The following is a 20,522-nucleotide window of genomic DNA, read 5'->3' on the forward strand; positions in this document are numbered from 1 at the left end:
GATGGCTTCACCGCTAAATCTCACCAAACATTTAAAGAACACTCCCAAACTCATTTTGTGAGGCCAGCATTATCCTGAAATGAAAACCAGAAAAGGACACTATTAGAAAAGAACACTATAGGCCAATATTGCTGATAAATATAGTTGCAAAAATTCTCAGTAAAATACTAGCAAACCAAATTTAGCAGCACATGAAAAGGATCGTGATCAAACACATTAAAAAGCATCATGATCAAGTGGGATTCATCCCTGGAATACAACGATGGTTCAACATATGGAAATTAATAGAATTTATATCACATTAATAGAATGAAAGAAAAGAAACATATGATCCTCTCAATAGATGCAGAAAAAGCATTTGACAATATTCAACATCCATTCATGATAAGAACTCTTAACAAATTACACATGAAAGGGACATATCTCAACATGATAAAAGGCCATATATGACGAACACAGCTAACATTATAATCAGTGTTGAAAGGTTGAATGCTTTTCCTCTAAGATCAAGAAGGAGACAAAGGTACCCATTCTCCCTTCTCCTATTCAAGATAGTTAACTTGGAGATCCTAGCTAGAGCAATTAGGCAAGAAAGAGAAATAAAATATCAGAATTAGAAAGGAAGGGGTGCCTGGCTGGCTCATTTGGTAGAGCATGTGACTCTTGACCTTTGGGTTGTGAGTTCAAGCCCCACATTGGGCATAGAGCTTACTAAAAACAAAACAAAAAAGATTTGGGAAGAAGTAAAATTGTCTCTATTTGCAGATGACATGATTTTATATACAGAAAATCCTAAAGACTCAACCAAAAACTGTTAGATCTAATCACTGAAGTCAGTAAAGTTGTGGGATACAGAATTAACATGTGAAAGTCAGTCATGTTTCTATACACTAACAATGAACTTTATGAAAAAAAAAATCAATCCCATTTATAGTAACATCAAAAACATAAAATACTTGGGAATAAATTTTGCAAAGGAGATGAAAAACTTTGCTTTGAAAGCTATAAGACATTGATGAAAGAAAAGAAAGAGGACAAAATAAATGGAAAACTATCACATATTCCATGGATTGGAAGAATTAATATTGTTAAAATGTGATTACTACCAAAAGCCATCTGTGGATTTAATGCAATCCCTATCATGATTCTCGTGGCATTTTTTTTACAGACATAGAGAAAACATTCCTAAAATTTATATGGAACTACAAAAGACTCCAAATACCCAAAGAAATCTTGAGAAAGGAGAACAAAGCAGAAGGCATCACATTTCCTGATTTTGAGAAATACTGTAAAGCTATAGTCATCAAAAACAGTATGGTATTGGCATAAGAACAGTCTATATGGACTCAGTATGGCTGGGAAATGTAGTTGGGTTAAATGAAATTTAGGATATTTTTGCTATTTATTTACAATCTAATTAGGAAAATAAAAAAAGAGATTCTGAGAAAACAGTGAGTAGTTATTAAGTTACATACTATGTCATACAATCACTGGTTGTACAGGGTACAATCTGTGCAATCGAATCTGTATGAGTACAGAATCGATTAATATGAGCTGAAGTAGTACATCTGTGGTTCCTGAGATAAATAATAAATTACTATTCCAGTATCTTCCCAGACTGGCTATTTTATTGAAGGTCATATTCCTCTTGTCACATATTGGAAATTCCATCTATAATTTTTATTTTAACTTTTTCCTCCCTTTTCCAATGACTTTTCCAATGACATAATCTTACCCTAACCACCCACCAAAGAAAACAACACAGGATTCTTTGTAGTGTGCTGATGGCATTTTGAAAACAAAAGGACATGGCACATACAACTAAGCTGAATATCTGGATATCTGCATGATGCTGTATCTGTGGTCCTTTGGACAAGAATTGCAGCCTCCATCTTGGGAGTCAGTGTACCAGTCCTAGAGTGAAGGAGTCTTTGGACTTTGTAACTGGTCTCCTTGGCAGAATTTTGTTTTTGAATGGAAAAAAAAGAACCTGAGAAAGATGTGTGTGTGTGTGTGTGTGTGTGTGTGTGTGTGTGTGTGTGTGTGTGTGTGTATACAGTGGTGGTAATGGTGAATTTCACAGATGGGGAAGAATTCTGAAGAGCTCTTTCCTGGTAACATTGAGTAAGCAAGGAAATCTTTGTCTTTTAGCTTTTTGAATGATAATCAGAGATAGGCTGCTGGAACTACCATCTGGTACCTAGGTAGTCAGATGCTATGTTGCAAAACTCTTTTATTCACCAGGCTGGACCAGATTGTAGTAACAAGCCACTCCAAAATCTGAATGGTTTAAATAACAAAGGAATATTTCTTGCTCCCACTGCATGTCCACCATGGGTCACCAGAGGGCTTTGACAACACTGTTGTCCTCACTCTGGGACCTAGGTTGACAAAGTACCTATCATTTAGAATACTGCTGGTCAAAATGGTAGTGGGGGAAAAACAACTCTGTAGGGTCTAGCATCTGTATCACTCTTTGGCTTAGAATAACTCAAATCAATCCTGACAGTTTAGGATTTAATGAAGTTTTATAAGGAAAAAAAAATCCATTGAGATAACTACAGGATTTTATATTTAGAACCTCAAATTTGCTTGCCTAGAATGAGGGTGTGTGCAAGAAGAACTGAAGGCTCAATATGAATGAGCCAGTAGTGTTATATGACAGCCAAAAAGCTACAGTGATTTCAGGTTAGAGTAATAACATCCACAGCAAAATTGGTCCATAGTTGTTCCACTATACTTCCTGTTAAACCATTCCAGAGGTATCTGTTCAGATTTGGTACCATACTTGGAATGATACTCATAAAGAAAAATGAGTTTAGGGGTGCCTGGGTGGCTCAGTCGGTTAAGCATCCGACTGAGCTCAGCTCAGGTCACGATCTCGTGGTCTGTGAGTTCGAGCCCCGCGTTGGGCTCTGGGCTGATGGCTCAGAGCCTGGAGCCTGCTTCCGATTCTGTGTCTCCCTCTCTCTCTGCCCTTCCCCCAGCCATGCTGTCTCTCTGTCTCAAAAATAAATAAACGTTAAAAAAAATTAAAAAAAAAAAAACAGAAAAATGAGTTTAGATGGAAACAGGAGGGTCAAGGGTCATTAAGCGTCTGATATTATGAGGCATGATTGAAGAAATTGAGGCTGTTTTACCTAAAGAGAAGATAGAGAAGTAACATGATAGCTGTCTCTAAGAATGTGGAAAAGGGATTCAGCTTATTTCCATGTATGACAGAAGAGTCCAGTGGTATCTATGAATGGAAACTGAAGGGAGGGTTTCAACTCAGTCTTGAGAAGTTAGTAGTAATTTGAACTGTTCAACAATAGCACAGACTGGAGGGTGCCATTCCTTTCTTGGTGAGAGAGGCTAACTGAGCATGTTTTGTTACAGAATATGATCCCATGTTGTCTCTGATTGAATTTATTCTTGTATTGTTGTCCATATTTGTTTCATGCAATTGGATGGCTATCTGAATCTTATTTGGAACTTTTTAGAATGAGAATTGATCTTTGAAAAAAGTTGGTAAATGAAATAATGAATTTTTGAAACTCTCAGGGATCATTTTAAAAAAAAAATTTTTTTTTTAACGTTTATTTATTTTTGAGACAGAGAGAGACAGAGCATGAACGGGGGAGGATCAGAGAGAGAGGGAGACACAGAATCTGAAACAGGCTCCGGGCTCTGAGCGGTCAGCACAGAGCCCGACGCGGGGCTTGAGCTCACGGACTGCAAGATCATGACCTGAGCCGAAGTCGGCCGCTTAACCAACTGAGCCACCCAGGCGCCCCACTCTCAGGGATCATTAAATGACATGCATTGGAGTCACACTGGTCTATGTTCATATCCTAGCTCCTCCCTTACAAGCCTTGTGACCTTGGCAATTTAGTTCATCTCTCTGAGCCTAAATAGGTGCCTCTGTAAAATGGAATTAATAATGTTGTGGATAGGATTAAGTTAAATAAGCTAAAAATGCCCAGAAAGAACTTCTCAATGCACTTGGCACAGAGTATTCACCCAGAACATGGAGGCTACATTGTTATTAATCCTTTCTTTGGCTTTTGTTTTACTAAGGCTAAGATGGTGCTTTTAGATTCTTAGTTCCAGCTTCTTTTCACTGTTTCTCTTGAGTTAGTTCAGGTTTCAGGGTCAAGTCAAGAATATCATTGATTTTAATAATCCTCCATTCATTTATTTTCCTCCCACTCAAAATGTTCTAGAGTAAGGTTTTTCAATGACCTCTGCAGCTGTCATTACTGGTAAAACCCATTAAATAGCATCTAACTGTCCAACTTGTCTGAACAACTGCACCTCTTGTTCCATGCACACTTCAGATCTGCGGGCCATAGATGTACTCATGTGTACGTGCCCCCTCTTAAGTTTCTCCTCACATTTGAAAACTGTTTAGTTTTTCTTTGACAGTTATCTAGAATGAGTCTCAGATAATTCCACTAACTTGACCTTTCCATTAAGCTACAGAAAATTCAGAGAAAGCTCACCTAAACTTCTGAAGGAGACAAACTTTAGAAACAATGATGTTTGCCAGCATTGAAATTTGTGCTTTTTATTGGCTCGTTTTACCCTTGGCGTTGATGAAAAGAATTGTTATAGTGTGGAGTCCATTGGAAGCAGTTAGCTTTATAAGTCCTGCATTAGGTAAAAATGTGAATAATCATACTGTATGCATGTTCTGTTTTGCAATGCTCTGCCACAAAAATGACTTCATACAGGCGTATTTCTGCACATAGATGGCAGGCTTGCATCCAACCTGTTCTGCTTTCTTACCTGTTCTGCTTAGGTGCCAGCTTGTCTTTATTTCTTACTGGGTCCAAACTGATGGCTTTATTGCTAAGGTTTGTAAGCAATTAATTCTCTATCTCTCTTCACAGGGACTAGTGAAGCCTAACTACATTGTGATATGGAGAAGCATGAGGCCTTTGGAATTTATGAATCATAGCAATCAAATCTGGAAATAGTCATGTAGCTCTTTGCCTGAAAACATATTGTTGAGAATTCAGTTTATGGTTATTGCTCTTCCCTGGTGCCAGTTTGATTGTAACTCAGTTAAAAAACTGCTCACACAGTCATTGTGTGAGGAGAGTTATGTTGGCAAACACTCTAGTGTTACAGACATTTTATTACCAAACTGAGCAAACATTTCCATAAAGGTTCAGGTTTTTTCCCCTCTTTAGAACAGTCCTCAAAGGGCATTTTTGCACTTGGCCTCTCCACTCGTTGAGCAGCACCCCTTTAACTAACTGGTATGAAAGTGAGGACGAGGGCATGTTTCCAAGATTTTTTTTTTTTTTTTTTAGGAGAGATTCACATTTTTTGCAGATTGATTTCTTCAGGCTAATAATAATTTTCCTTAGAAAATGTGAGCTTACTGAACTAATTTTTGTAACAGGGTTACTGTAATTTTCTAGAATGGAGGAAATTATTAAGATAATTAAATTCCTTACTCTGTATAGGCACTAATATACAAGAGTGAATTACTGGAGAAATAAATTCAGGTAACTTAATACTAATAACTTTCACATGCAAGTTCTTGAAAGCATTAGGCCTCTCTACTTCATTTATAAAATGAGGCTGATAATATAGTTGTATGTCATAAAACTGTTGTGAAGTTTCAAGAAGACTGTGCATTAAGCATTTAACCCATTGCCTGTGTCATTACATGTGAGTATTTATTTAAAAAAAATTTTTTTTTAACGTTTATTTATTTTTGAGACAGAGAGAGACAGAGCATGAGTGCTGGAAGGGCAAGGAAAGAGGGAGACACAGAATCGGAAGCAGGCTCCAGGCTCTGAGCCATCAGCCCAGAGCCTGACGCGGGACTCAAACTCACGGACCGTGAGATCGTGACCCGGGTGAAGTCGGACGCTTAACCGACTGAGCCACCCAGGCGCCCCTACATGTGAGTATTTAATCATCCCAAGCTTGTGAGATTGGAGGTGTGTTGGTTCCTACACTTTACTGTGAGGAAACTAAAGTTTCCAGAAGATTAACAGGGACTTGTTCAAGGTCATATGGCTCATTTGTGGTCCAGGGTGGGATTCCAATCTGATATTCTTAACTCCTAGTCCAGTGTTCTTTCACTAATTAAGGTCCAGGGGGAATAAATTAGGTGGATTGTTCAACATGATTTCAAGCAGTATTTCTTAATCTTTATTGCTCACTAGAATTATCTGTAAAACTGTAGAATGATGTAGATGCTTTGGTTCCAACAATAGATTTTCTGATACAGTAGATCTGCAGTTTGTAGTTATAAACTCTCTTGGTGCTGTTGATGTGCTGCTTCTCTTCCATTCTCAATTTTTTATATTTCTGGAACTCCTTTTGGATGTATGTTGGAACTTTTCCTTCTACCCTTCATATATATTCACTTTCACCTTTTTCCTTCTTCAAATCTCGGTGCTGCATCCTGGGAAATTTCTTTATTTTATTTTTCTATACCCTAAATCTCTTTGCAGTTATACTTAGTCTACTAATTCACCCATATATTGACTTTTTATTTCATGATTACATTTTGTGTAATCTATTTGTGCCTAATTCTCTGTCCTGTTTCATGAATGCTAATCTTGCCTTTGTTTTTATATTTTAAATTAATTTTTATCAAACACATATGAAATAATGGATCAAATGAATAATTTTAAAAGTGAAATAATTCTATAAGGCTTATCATAAAGATCAGTAGCCATCTATTACACCCCTCTCCACTTCTGGTTCCTTTTTCCTAGTGGCAACTATTTTCCAATATTCTAGATGTTTCTATTATTTACTTCTGTGTTTCTAAATAACATGTTTATATTGCTCTCTCTTAATTTTACATATTCTTTGTAGTCTCTCTTCTATGGAACATGAAAAAGGTGAGGGTTCCGCTTTCCTATTCCTTTCAATAACACAAAATTTAGTGTTTACTAAGAGTATATAAATATTATTCATTCCTGAATCATGTAGTGTGTATGTTTCCTTCATTTAAAATTTTTTTGTTTTCTCCATACATGCTTTTTTTGGGGGGGGGGAGGGGAGTGTTATTTTTTTACCTTCTTGTCTTGAATTCCTCACTGAATTCATCATTATCCAAGTTTATTCCTGAACTCGTAGTAATTCAGATACTTAGTAACAGATCAAGAATCTGTATTTCTTGGAGATATTCCTCCTAGATCCACCTGTTCCAATCTGGATTTAATTGCCCTCTAGCATTGTTACACAAACTGTCTTCCCAGGACTTCTGTGTTGATTTTCTTACTTCCTGGATCCCATGTGTTCCTTTTTTGTTTGTTTGTTTCCTTTTTTGTTTTGCTGAATTACATAACCCAGTAGCCTCAGAGGGCAGGTGCAAAGTAAAATTTTTGAAAACAATATATGTCTGGAAATAAATTCTAGGCTTACATTCAGATGTAGAATTCTAGATTTGAAATAATTTCCCTCTTAGTTTGAAGTACTAACTTAAGTTTTTCAAGTTTTTAGTCTTGAAGTAGGAAGTTGGAAACCATTATTATTTCTGATTTTTTAAATATGATATCTGTTTTTCTCTTCCCAAGCTTTTAGTACTTTTCTTAATCCATAGTACGCAGACACCAAGTTTGATATATTTTCTATGAACCTATTTTTAGTCATTGTGTTGTATACAAAGTGGGTTCATTCCATGTGAAAACTAATGTCCTTTTGAGAAAGTTTCTTATATTATTTCTTTGACAACCACTTTATCTCCACTCTCTCTGTTCTCTTTTTTTCTGGACCATCTGGTCTGATCCCTTAGATAAAATTTGTATTTTTCTTCTTTTTGGGGGGAGAGTTCCTAACTTTATCTTCTAACCCTTCTAAAATCCTGTTTCTATGATGTTTGAAAGAGGTCTTTTAAAAAATTCTCTGAAAGTTTCTTGTTACAACATTTTATTCTTATTTCATATATGCAATATTTTTTCTTATATATCTGAGGAAGTTAACCATAGAATATTTTTTTAAGTCTCCTGCCCTCTATATTGTCTGTTTTTCATATACAGTAAAACCTTGGATTGTGAGTAACTTGTTCTGAGAGTGTTCTGCAAGACGAGCGAACATTTCTAAATTTTACCTTGATAAATGAGTAATGTCTTGAAATATGAGTAGTGCTTGATGCTGAACATCACATGATCACAACTGAGCCAATGGTTCTTCTCTCTCTCTCTCTTCTGCAAGATTGGGCATGATTGTTTCCCATGCTTGGATGCTGAGTCGCAGACTGTGGTATTTGGCAGAAATCAGTGATTTTTCAGACTGTTGGAAGGTGCCCACAACTGGCACTAGTGTATTTTTTGTCACTTCAAAGCACCTATGAACAATCCTTTGCTTTTCCATATAAGAGTGAACTTAGGAATGCTTTGCTTCATTCTAGGTCAGGCTGCCTGTAGATATAAACCCTTTCCTTTGCTGCCTTATTGCCAGTTACATTAAATACAGTATATGACAAGAGTTTATTAATACTGTAAGGTAGTCAGCATCCCTGTGAACATATACAATGGCTCCCATGCAGAAAAAGATTCCATTGAGCCAATACATAGCAGTGATCCTGTTAGTGATAGTGAAAGTCATCCTACACAAAAACCCTCCTCTCTTGTCTTCCTCACTCCAGCCACAAAGGTTTTCAAAGGTAAGTGCAGGTTCATTTGTTTAGTTTTCTTTATATTATGTATTTTCTTTATTATTTTGTATTATATTACAGTATTATAATCATTTTTATACGAATATTTCTGGGTTGTGCAACGAATCATCTCAGTTTCCATTATTTCTTACGGGGAAATTCGCTTTGGAATTTCCAATTCCAAATTTTGTATTCCACAAAATACAAGTGCTTTGGAATACAAGCATGTTTCTGGAATGAATTATGCATGCAAACTAAGGTTTTACTGTATTTCTTTTTTTTCCCATTTGTTTTTGTTGGTGTTTCATTTGATAAATTTTATTCAGTGTCACATGATATTTGGCTGTTCATTGATATTTTACTGAAAGACACTAAAAGTTTCCATAGATATGGAGTGGGCTTGTCAAAATGTGCTTCATTATAGAATTACCAGGCAAGAAAGAGGCTGGTCATTTTTTGCAAATACTTTTTCTTTGGTTATTAATATTAAGAGGAACTTAGGCATTTCCTTTGGAGTGGTTTGTTATTCCAAAGAAGAATTGTCTAATTTCCTGCCCTAGAAGTATAACCTAGTTTTTAATGGTTTAAGCAAGAACCTGGGAATAGTAGTTTTTTACTTAACCTATTTTCAGTATGGAACTGCTGCCTTTATGTATGCTGGATGTCTCTGAGTCTATACTAAAGTTTTTCAGTTTCAATCTGCTTATAAAATCAGTCTTCAGACGTCTGTGTGGAAGTAGAGACTGTCTCCTAGCTTTCCAGCTCCATATCAACCTACCTTTTCCTTTCTTTCTTTCTTTCTTTCTTTCTTTCTTTCTTTCTTTCTTCCCCTTTCTTTCTTTCTTCCCCTTTCTTTCTTTCTTTCTTCCTTTCTTTCTCTTTCTTTCTGTAAATATATATATTATATATAAAGATATAAATATATATTATATAATATATATATGATATATATTATGTAATATATATCATATATATATATATATATATATATATATATATATGTTATTGATTCCTTTACCACTACTTTCCCATGTTTAGATACACATGGTGCATCCAGTTCCTGATTCTCTCTGGGGCTCCATGGTGTGACTCTGCTTCATTATTACCCCCACTCCCAGCCTACCACTTGTGGGTGGTTAGCTTCCTGCCTCATTCAGTATGTTTTCAGTGTTCATGCTTTATCTGTTTTCCAGCTTCCAAAAATCTTAATGTGGATCGTTTGCTGTGCTCTCCTCTTCTTTTTTTCTTATTCTTGTGGGTTTATATCTTTTTAAAAAATGAAATTTTTATTTTTTAGAAGAATTTTTTAGAGGAATTTTTTTTAAAGAGATGGAGGAAAGCTAAAATTATGTGTTTAATTCACTATGTTTAACCAGAAACATTTTATTTATTCTTTTGAAAAAATGTATATTTATTTTCAAGTAACTCTACCTCTTTGGGTGTGAATTGTCCACTTTAGTTTGTTGGCTGCCTTTGTGGTCATTAACTTTCTCATATTTGCAATTTTTGTTAAATATATGTATTGTTTTTTGTGGTTTTATTCTGTCCATTGCTCCCCATGGTCATCTTTCCTTTTTTCCCTTCTCTTTGCTATCCACTGTAATGAATATGTTATTTGCCAGGCTCTTCTTCCTTATTCAGATACTCGTTACGTTTACCGTAACTGCAGTTGTCTAGGTTAGGACTGCAAGTGTCAGGACTTGATAACTACAAGAGAAAAGGGCATGGATCTTTCTTCCTCTTTTCCCCCCTCCAGTTCTGCTTCCTCTGATCTTCATCTCAAATCTTTGCTCTTCTGCTGGCCTCAATGCTAATTCAGAGCATAGCTGCAAGGAACAGGGATTGCAAATGCAAAGGGTGACCTAAGAAACTGAAAATGTATTCCACTAGGCGCAGTGCTATAGCCACATTCCTACCTGATCCACCAATCACACCTCAATCCCAAAAGTTCAAAGCCCTTAGAAAGATTTTAAGGAACTTTTGTGTAAGAGGAGTAGTCTTCCTTTTGTGGATTCAAAGGGATCTTAACATTCTTGGTCTTTCCCTTCAGAGTCTAAATAAGACAAAAGGGAAGAGGACCCAGGAAAGGTTTTTTGTATTGTTTTGTTTTTTTGTTTTTTAAACCTGATTTTGTGCTTATTAGCAGCTAAAAAAATTCTGAAAACTAAAATTAGTGCTAAAACTGACAATTTTGTATTCCTCAGATAGCCAAAGTAGGAAGAAATTGGTCAAAAGTTACAAGTGATAGCTATAGAAGAGAAGGAGGCAGGGCTGATCAATCCTAGGATTTCTTGACAGAAACAGTATCTGCTTATAAGGCCTTCTCTTTTTTCCTTTATCTTTTCATATTCTTCCTTTCCTCAAATTCCAAATAATAAACTGATTCAGAAGAGGAGATTCTAGAGCCTATCTTTTTCTGGATCCTGGTTTTTATGTTTTTTAGGTATATAAACTTGAACAAAGTTATAATAATTACATTAGTGTGACACTGGCACAAGCATAGACAAATGGATGAATAGAGGATATTCCAAAACACACGCAACTTAAATGATTTGTGACAATTCAGTATGTAACCTCTATGTATCTCAGTTTCTTCATGTACAGAATAGGATAACTGTCCTTGTGAGTGCTGTGAGGATTAAATGAAATAATACAAATGTGGTGCTCAGAATAGGGCCTGGCATCTAATAAATGCTTAATAAGTTGTAGCTATTATTTTTATCTTTACTTCAACAAAATTTTCCCTAGTCCCAGGCCTTAATCAGCTTCCTGTGGAATTTCATATCCTTCTTCTGCGCCAGTTCTTCTGAGACTTAATCATTCACTATTTTGCTTTGTAACCAATTATTTTGCATGTGTTAATTGTATATTTCCAGCTACTGTAAAGCTGTTTGAGGACAGAGACCACAAAGTGCATGTAGTTGCTTCTCTACTTCTCATGGTGCTCAGCCCAGTGTTGTGAAGAAGGTGGAATTTAGTTTGTGCTCATCAGTGGACTGGGCAATCTCTCATTTTAGGGCTTAGGTGATGCTTACAGGTGATCTGTTAACTTTCAAAGACATTAGGTAATAGCAGTTCTGTGTTTTGCAATCCCAAAAGGTATCAGAAACGTTTGCTATTTTTACCTTTTCAGTAACTAGCCCTGGGTTTTATGAGTTCTTAGGATTATACCTGGTAGAATCCACACAGAAGTAAATACACTGCAAGGAAATGTAAAAATTTGTGGTTCTTGACCTCCCTTTCACCTCCAGGGACTCTAAAGAAGACAGGAAAGAGTTTATGATTTTTCTGATTTATGAGTGAGTAAAATTTTCTCATCCATTTTGTTCTTTTGGGCCTGTTTGGTTTATGTATTTTATGTGACACCCGAAAACTTGTAGTTCCTCTTCCATTTTCACACTGCTTTTGTACACTCTTAGAAAATCTGTTTTTTTCAGGGTCCTTTTGCTTTCCCAAGAAAGGGCTCCATGTTTGTTACCTGCAAGGTGGCATATTGCCTTTATTCCTGTTTCAGACTAGTCTCATGGTGCTTTCATTCCTGAAAGGTGGCCAAAAATTGCTGTGCTGAAATGATCATTTGTGAATACAGTAATCCTCAGGAGGCATAAATTAATATCCTGTTCTCACTGTGTTTTTTATTGACTGTTAGAGTTATTCTACTGCCAGGTCCTGACTTGGTGCCCAGTGCTAACAACTGTCTTTAAAGGCTTATGAATAGGGTCATAAACACTATTTACTTTAGTAGCAACATGTACTTTTAGCATTTCCACCACTCCCTCTCCCTGCTGCTCACTGTCACATGCACAGGCATTTTATAATGAGTGCATGTTTATTCTGTACTTTTTCCCACTTTTTGGGTTCACATGTGCATAAATTCATTTGTTTAAACTTTATTTTCATAATCAAGTTACTCTTGTATCCTGGCCTCCAATCTTCAAATAACATGAACCTTCCCAGATTATACGTTCTAAGGTTTTTTCCTTCTTTTTAACTAAGGCCAAAAATAATAAACCTTGGTTATGATGCAAACAACCAGACAGTTAAACCATTGGTTAATGTGCATTAGCAGAAGTTTAACTGCAGCAGGGCCCTGTCATAGACATAAGAAAACCATGGAACACTCCTTAGTTCAATAACAAACTTGATATTCACTTCCTGGGTGGCTGAGGATATTCAATCCCAATTTCACATCAAAGAAATGTCAAAATAAAAGTTACAAAGGCAACTCATTTTTGTTTTTCCCCAATTTTGCTTATGATAGAGACTGGGTAGTTGAAAAAGAGATTATTCTTCCTGTTTCAAGATGCAAACACTATCATGTTATAATGTATATTAGATGAGAAATCTAGGAAAGAAGCAATATGGTGCAAAGGTTGATTTGATGGTGACTGGCTTTTCACTAAAAATACATGGTAATAAGTAGTGGATATCATTCATATAGTTTTCAAGTTTATCTTTAGGACAGGGCTTGAATTCAGTTCAAGCAGATGGATGAAAATATTCACTCATTCAACATGCCAGACACTGTTAAGTGATGAAGTCAAAATAATGGCAAGGATTATAGCTGCAAGAGTCTGTCTACAAAAGACATATGGCAAAGAACTATAAAACTTGTGTTTTTTGATCTTCATGTAGGGATAAATGGCACCAATGGAAGATTGTTGATTATGTACTTAATTTTTTTCTCAGCCTTATTTTACATATTGTTTAGCTATATGCATTTTATGTTCTGTTCCCTTAAAACTGATCACAATATTAAGTTGGGGCTAAGAATGCTTTTTATGTGTATATAATAACAAGCCTAGTTTACAGCAAAAGACAGTTCCTAGTTACTACAGGAATGAAAATTAACCAGTGGATACTAATCTCTTTTTTTTAACATGATGGCTTCTGTCTCTAACCACAGAGGGCTGGGCTCAGACCTCACTATAATAAGAGTAAGAGACTGAGTTTGGGGGGTAGTATTAACTATAGTACATGCTGAATGATGGGCTTTTCTGGGGCCTTTTAAATGAGAAAGGATTGATGGAGTGAAAGATATGGATTCAAATAGGAAAACCTGGGGCATTTTCTTCTGGGTCTAATACCTTTTCCACATGCCAGCATTTGTAGATCTTTCTATGTGCACAAGGTGTAAGGAGTGCATAAGGAGAATCCATTTTTCATTTTGTTTTGTTACTGCTTTTTAACTACTACAGACTCTTCCCCATGAGAATTTGGTGTCCCTGAAATAAATTTTACTTCATCAAAATTGAACCCTCTCTTCAGAACGTCTCTGATGGCTCTTCTTCCTTTGAATACTCAGTGGCAAGAAGCCCTTAAAATTGCTTTGCCAATATTTTCTGCATTCTGGAACTACTCGAGTGAACATAACACTTCATTTTTTTCCCCCAGAAATCTCATTAAAATCCTTACTTGAAATTCGGATACAGTTTAATAAAGTTTCTGAATTCAGTATGAAACTAATAGTCCATTAAGAATAAGGAATGATCGATGTGTTTTCATTGACCTTTGTTGGTGACTTTAAAACACCCTTTAGCACATTTAAAATCACCAGGCATGACCGTCCAGTGCTCCGCCTAACCTAGCCTCTCATTTCTTCTCTTATTAAATCTCTTAAAATGTCGAGTGGAAGAGATTGTGTCAGTCTCCTTTACTATTCTATTCTAGCATCTTACAATTCATGCAATACTACAAAGAGAGCAGCACTCTTATGAATGTAAATGTATGTTTTGGTATTTGCTCAGGTTGAAGCTTTTTCATATTCTGTTGACTGTCTTATTCATGTGCTAGTTGTTAATCATGATGCAGATAGTTGACACCATACATGGTATCACTGTACACAACAGAAGTTGTGGCCAAAGAAGTTGTGCCACAAATCACATAGCAATGGTTTGAATCTTTTTGAGTGCGAGGACCATTTTTTTAATTCCCCGCTGGACACATGCATACACACATACACTTTTACTCTTTGTTATTTAAAAAAAATCCATAGTGGAAAACAGTTATTATGACTGTAGTAAAGCTCTTTAGCAACTATTTTATTATTTTATTAAATACAATAGCATCTTCATACATCTCTGGCAAGTAGTTATGCATATATGAGAGACATTGTTTTCTGTCTAGAAAATGAAGGAATGTGTTCTGTTTATCATTCTAAGTCACTCAGAATACTGGTGGTTTTTTTCCCATAAAAGTCCTTCATTTGTTATGCATATTTTTGGGTCTAATTAAAGATAAAAATAACAAAGATTGGTACACATTTATTTATTTATTTATTTATTTAGTTAGTTAGTTAGTTCTTCTTGTCTGTAGGCTACAAGAAGGGCCTATGAGAACAAAATAATCACCCAAGATGATAAAGCATAATAAATTTGGATGTTTCATACTGGTTCTGAGCCTCAAACCATGCTGCTTATGATTAAATCAGAAAATGTTTGTAAATAACAGAAAAAAATTTTTCTTCTCTGCAAACATCTTTAGGGTGTACCAAAATTTTCTGGTTCATGGGTCTTATATAACTTAAAAGAAAAAAAAAATGAATCCTTAGCATATATCACTTCATGGAGGAAATGCTTAAAGTATAACAATCCACTAATAAAAAAGTATTTATGAGTGTCTACCATGTGGCTGGCAAGAAATCATTGGTTTCTTTCATGCATTTACCACATGTTATCTATTGGCTTTTGGTGAGTAATGAATATCAATTTCTATGGATGTAGAAAAGAATTTTATATTACTGAGATGCATTTAGACTTAGAAAGTTGACCCAGGTTCTATAGAAATAGATTTCTCTTTGACAGGTATTTTTCTTTGGCTAGCCATAAAAGCACTGTTGGTTTCAATCATTTTTATATTTATAAAGGACAAGCTGATTTGTATCTTTTGGCGGCCAGTGAGTATTCTTCTGCCTATATGAAGAACTGATCAAATAGTTATGCACTGTCCCTGTTAGATTATGGGGAATAAGAATGTGGGGTTAGAGCATTGGAAACAGATATGCTAAAGGTACCAAAAGATTGCTTGTCTTGATGTGGCACTGATAGAGGGTGAGAATTTCCCCTTCAGACCTTAGGAGGCTTGATTGTTTCTGCATACAGAGATGGATACATGGAGATTCACTTGGAAACAGAATATACTAAGCTAGGTTGCTCAATAGAATATCTACTTTGGGCTACTGATGTTTCTGGTTATCATAAAAGTCAAACTGGGGTATATACACACTGTTTAAATAAAATACAAGTCTTTAAAAGACAGCTTCCCTTGCTGTGGAAACTTTCCATGTACTGCTGATGTTAGCAGTTAGATGTTAGAAACTTTGTTGGGAAAGATTGATATCACAACTCTCTAGTATGAACTTTAAAATAAAATATGTCTAAAATAGTTTCATTAATTATAAATCACAGGCCTTTCTTGGGCTTTTACCGTGTTCAAGGCATTGAAGTTGACAGTCAATATACAATTATCTGTGGTGTGATAAAATGTGAAGTTTAATTAATGAGCTGTTTTCATCTTCCTAGTTTAGTGGTCAGTTGTACCCCATTTGGCAGTTATAGCTTGGTTATTTCTTACTTTAGTGTTATAAACAGCACATGCCAAATTTGTAGCTTCTAACTTAAAAAGGTCCCATGTGGAGCAAGAATGAGACTATTTGAGCAGAAGATGCCAACAGAATAAACTGGATTCTCAGCCTATTTCCAGACTGGATAAAAGACCTATTGAATTGGCAGAGGTGAAGGAGCATTTGGACAGGAAGAGGAAAATTAGACATAGCACGGTAGCCTTGTGCTCTGCTCTCAGCATCCCAGTGGGAGTGAGGCTTTTAACATTTCCCTTGAGATTTTCAGGCATTCAAGAGCAAAGGAAACGTGTGTTTTCCTTTTCCCTTCTGAAACTTTGGAGGTGGCAGTCTCACTGATGTGTCTTGTGCTTTCTTTGTACAGGTGAGTCGGACAGAGATGGTGGCCTTTATATGTGCCGAATGACAGCTGTAGTATGGTAGATATTACAGAAGTTAGGAAGAAAGTTACCTCGGCCTGGGTTTGGTGAGGAAAGTGTTTTACTGCCTTACCAAGTTCAGCATGGGGAACACACTATTATGTTGGCTGGTTAAAATTAATAAAAGCTTAATTATTCCAAGAATATGAACAGTAATAATCTTGGCTTCTACCTTTTTTGCCAACATAGATAGTAAAATATCTATTTCTTATTAATTGGAGAATAGATAGAACAAACTTTTTTCTTCACCCTTTGGGTACTTTTTATTTCTTCAGTTATTAGACTGCTCCAGACCTGATGGTTAATAATTTTCTTTTTTCTTCCTCCCCCCAAAATCCTGAGGTAGCAGGAGTCTTGATCAAGTTCTATCTATATAATACACAGTATAGAGAAGAGCAACAATAGCCTCTAACAGAACAAATTCTAGTCATACATCTTGGAAATAAACCTAGATCCTAATAATCACTTAGATCATAGGGCATGCATATCCCTTGCAGAGTTTTTCCTCCCATAAGTCACATTTTTTCCAGATGTTCTTCAGTCTCAAAAAACACAGAATATTCATAGAAAAGGTACCACTACCATAAACTTTCCCTGCCCCAGAAAATCTCCAGGTAAGAGCCTCCTTATATTCAATTTCCATTCTAACAGTAAAGTAATAAATTGAATTACAGCAAGCCAATACAACTCCTTCCTTACTTTTTATCCCATGCAGTTTGACTTTACAGGGACTCAACGTTTATTTATTTTTGGGACAGAGAGAGACAGAGCATGAACGGGGGAGGGGCAGAGAGAGAGGGAGACACAGAATCGGAAACAGGCTCCAGGCTCTGAGCCATCAGCCCAGAGCCTGACGCGGGGCTCGAACTCCTGGACCGCGAGATCGTGACCTGGCTGAAGTCGGACGCTCAACCGACTGCGCCACCCAGGCACCCCTACAGGGACTCAGAAAAACAGTAAAATATTACCATAACCATGAATTGTACCGTGTGAACTGGAAATAATGACGATGATGTTTATAAAAGCCCTTGAGAGATGTTGCTTAGATTTAGTTACAGATCTTTTATATTGGACTTAAGTCCTTCAGAAACTTATCAGTTATTTAGTGGATTTGCAGGATAATACAGAGTTGCATAATGTAAAATCTGAGTATAGAATTTACATTATAAAACTATTTATAATTACATCTGGCTCTTTTGCCTTTTCTATAAGAAATTGCATTTTCTGACAATTCTGTTCCTGGCAAAGTTACAGGTGGAGGTGTGACCTTTAACCCTAAGTAAGCAATTATATAACTAGTTAATAATAATCACTTTACCATCTGCAGTCCACACTAAATTAAAAGACACCTGATCCTCAATTTTGGCATGTGGCTCCAATGTCTGCCTTTCTTTTCCTAGTTCAGTAATGAATGATCATTTCTATCTTGGTGATTCTGACTGTCAGTTTGATGGATGGAAAAATAGAACGCTAAGTACAGCCCCATTTATTCTGAACTGATTAGTTCCACCCAGCTTTGTTCCCATCCTACAGAGCTCAGTTCTAAGATAATCCAGGCTTTCATGTTTCTTCATCCCATTTTGGTCCAGTAAATAGATAGACCATTTGTATTAATTTTCCATTGTGAGGTTTTCTAGTCTTGAGTGAAATTCCATTGGGTTCTGGAGGGAAAGGGGGACAATGGAAGGCCAAAAAGCTTTTTGTGGACATGGATTGCTTTCCCTGTCTCCATGGAGAGACAAAGCTATCCCTTGATGGGTGTTAAAATAATGTAAAAGTTCCACCCAGACCTGGATATGAGGAAAGCATTTGCTTTTTGTTCCACCATGTAGCAGGCTTTTAGCAGAATAGAAAAAAAATCAATCACATTTACTGACAGTCTAAACACCTTTTTAATGTATTGCTCATTGCTGGTGCTGAACAGGGAGGGAAGCAGAATGGAGATGTTGGCAATCATAAGGGCTTTTCTTTTTCTTTTTTTTTTTCAATTCCACAGATGTTTTGGCCTGAGTGTCTCCACTTTAAGGCTTTTAAAAAATACCCTCTGTCATCTTGTTATAATAGTTATACATGAAGTATTTGAATTCCACCTTCCCCCCCGCCCCCAGTCTTCTAAATGCCTGGTTTACTTTCCTCTTCATATTCTGTTTTTTTAATTTAATTCTTCCCAATTCTCCATATGATCCCATATCTTTCTATACCAAGGCAACTCCTTTTCTGGATTTAAATGATTTGAACTTGTCAATGTTGCATTCATCCCTTGGGTATTTAGCCTGTGTATGTACCTTGTGAGGTATCCTATACTCTTCAGGATAAAGAAAAGGGTGGATGGAGGTCATGGAATCTGTGACTTGCTGTTTCTGGCAGCTCAGCCTCATGAACTATATTCATGGGAATTTAAGAACCTGCTTTCTGGAGGTCACCTGGCTGCCTAACTACATTACTGTGGAAGATTCTTATTGGAAATGAGCTGTTAGTCCAAAAACCTTCTTAATTAATAATGCTGAGTGACTCTGCAGCCAGCCAAGATACAATTATGGAAACATTTGTAAAGATTGTGTGACCTGCAAAATAAGCTTCATAAATATTTTTAAAAAACTCACAGGGCTTGGATTCATTTGTAGTTCATAAGCATGATGATTGGATGTTCACGCTGTTTTGTGACATGTGTCTCCCTCAAACCTTGCTACAACCTTGGCACATTATCTGTCTATCATGAAGAAGAAAAAGAAGAAAAAAAGAAAAAAAAACTTAGGAGGCTTGGGGTGCATTAATTTATATATATATATATATATATATATATACACTCTAATTTATCAATCATATATATGTATATAGTATACACATGGTATATACTCTATATGTGTGTGTACTATATATGCTATCAATATATGTTGCCTATTATATATAGTATGTACTATATATGTCTATATATACTGTATATGTGTAAATAAATACATCACCCTAAATATACTATGTATTTACACAACACACATAGTATTTACTATCCATAGTATCAATATATAGTATATATTACATGTATATCTATATATCTGTATCTATCCATCTGTCTATCTATCTGTCTATCTGTCATCTATCTATTATAATTTCCTTCTCCTAGGTATCTCTAGGGGGATGACTATTTCTTTCCAGGTCAGCCTTGAATATAAGGGTAGTGGATGGTCACCAATGGGGTAATTAACTTGTGTGACCTTATAAACATTTCCCTCAGACCCACCATGGAACCTCAAATTCTGTCGGTTGGGTTTTATTCTTTTAAGTTCTGAAGACTTTCGACAATATTCTTCAAATACCAATTAAAATTTAAATGTTCCTGTGAACACTTAGCAGCTATAACCTGCTTGAAAAGATAAGGGAAAAGGAAAAGGGGTGTCAGATGACAATTAGATAATAGCAAAATCCTGGCAAAAAGTTCAGCTAGATACCTGGATTTAGTACTGGGACATCTGAGGGTAGATGGGGCTCACAGACAAAAAAGGTGGAAAGAAAGTGTTAGAAGTTCACCTATTTAGTTTTGCGGAAGTCTGGCTCAGCCCCACTTTTGTGTGTAATAGGTATTCACCCTGTCAGACAAGTGTTTGGATGGTCTCTGAAGGGAGGTAGAGTAATAACTTTTCTCTCCAAGTTAACAGCCAGAACTTTCGCACATCCAAATAAACAATCTTCCGTGCCAAACATCATATTAGTTTATAGGTAGATGTCAGTGGTAGAGCTAAAACATAACTTTAAAAGATTTCCTGTTGTAGGGGTCTGATAGAGGATCTGGAGGACAGTTTTGCCGGGCTGGGCCAACAAATGCTCTTCAATGTTTTCCCCAATGGCTCTGTTGAGTTTTAATTCTTCACATACAAGCAATTTAATGTGTTTCCTTGAAAGTAAAATGGCTGGGATA

The 20,522-nt window shown here is 36.1% G+C and overlaps 1 long non-coding RNA gene and 1 other non-coding gene across 2 annotated transcripts in view; both read left to right on the forward strand.

Moving 5' to 3' along the window:
• LOC123578188 overlaps positions 1 to 20,522 on the forward strand; it is a 314,478-nt gene that overhangs the window by 25,808 nt on the left and 268,148 nt on the right. The window lies entirely within an intron of this gene.
• LOC123582171 lies at positions 19,222 to 19,325 on the forward strand. The gene has a single exon (XR_006704262.1). It is a non-coding gene; the product is annotated as a small nucleolar RNA U13 (small nucleolar RNA).

Source organism: Leopardus geoffroyi, chromosome A1 (genome assembly GCF_018350155.1).
Source record: "Leopardus geoffroyi isolate Oge1 chromosome A1, O.geoffroyi_Oge1_pat1.0, whole genome shotgun sequence".
Classification (NCBI taxonomy): Eukaryota; Metazoa; Chordata; class Mammalia; order Carnivora; family Felidae; genus Leopardus; species Leopardus geoffroyi.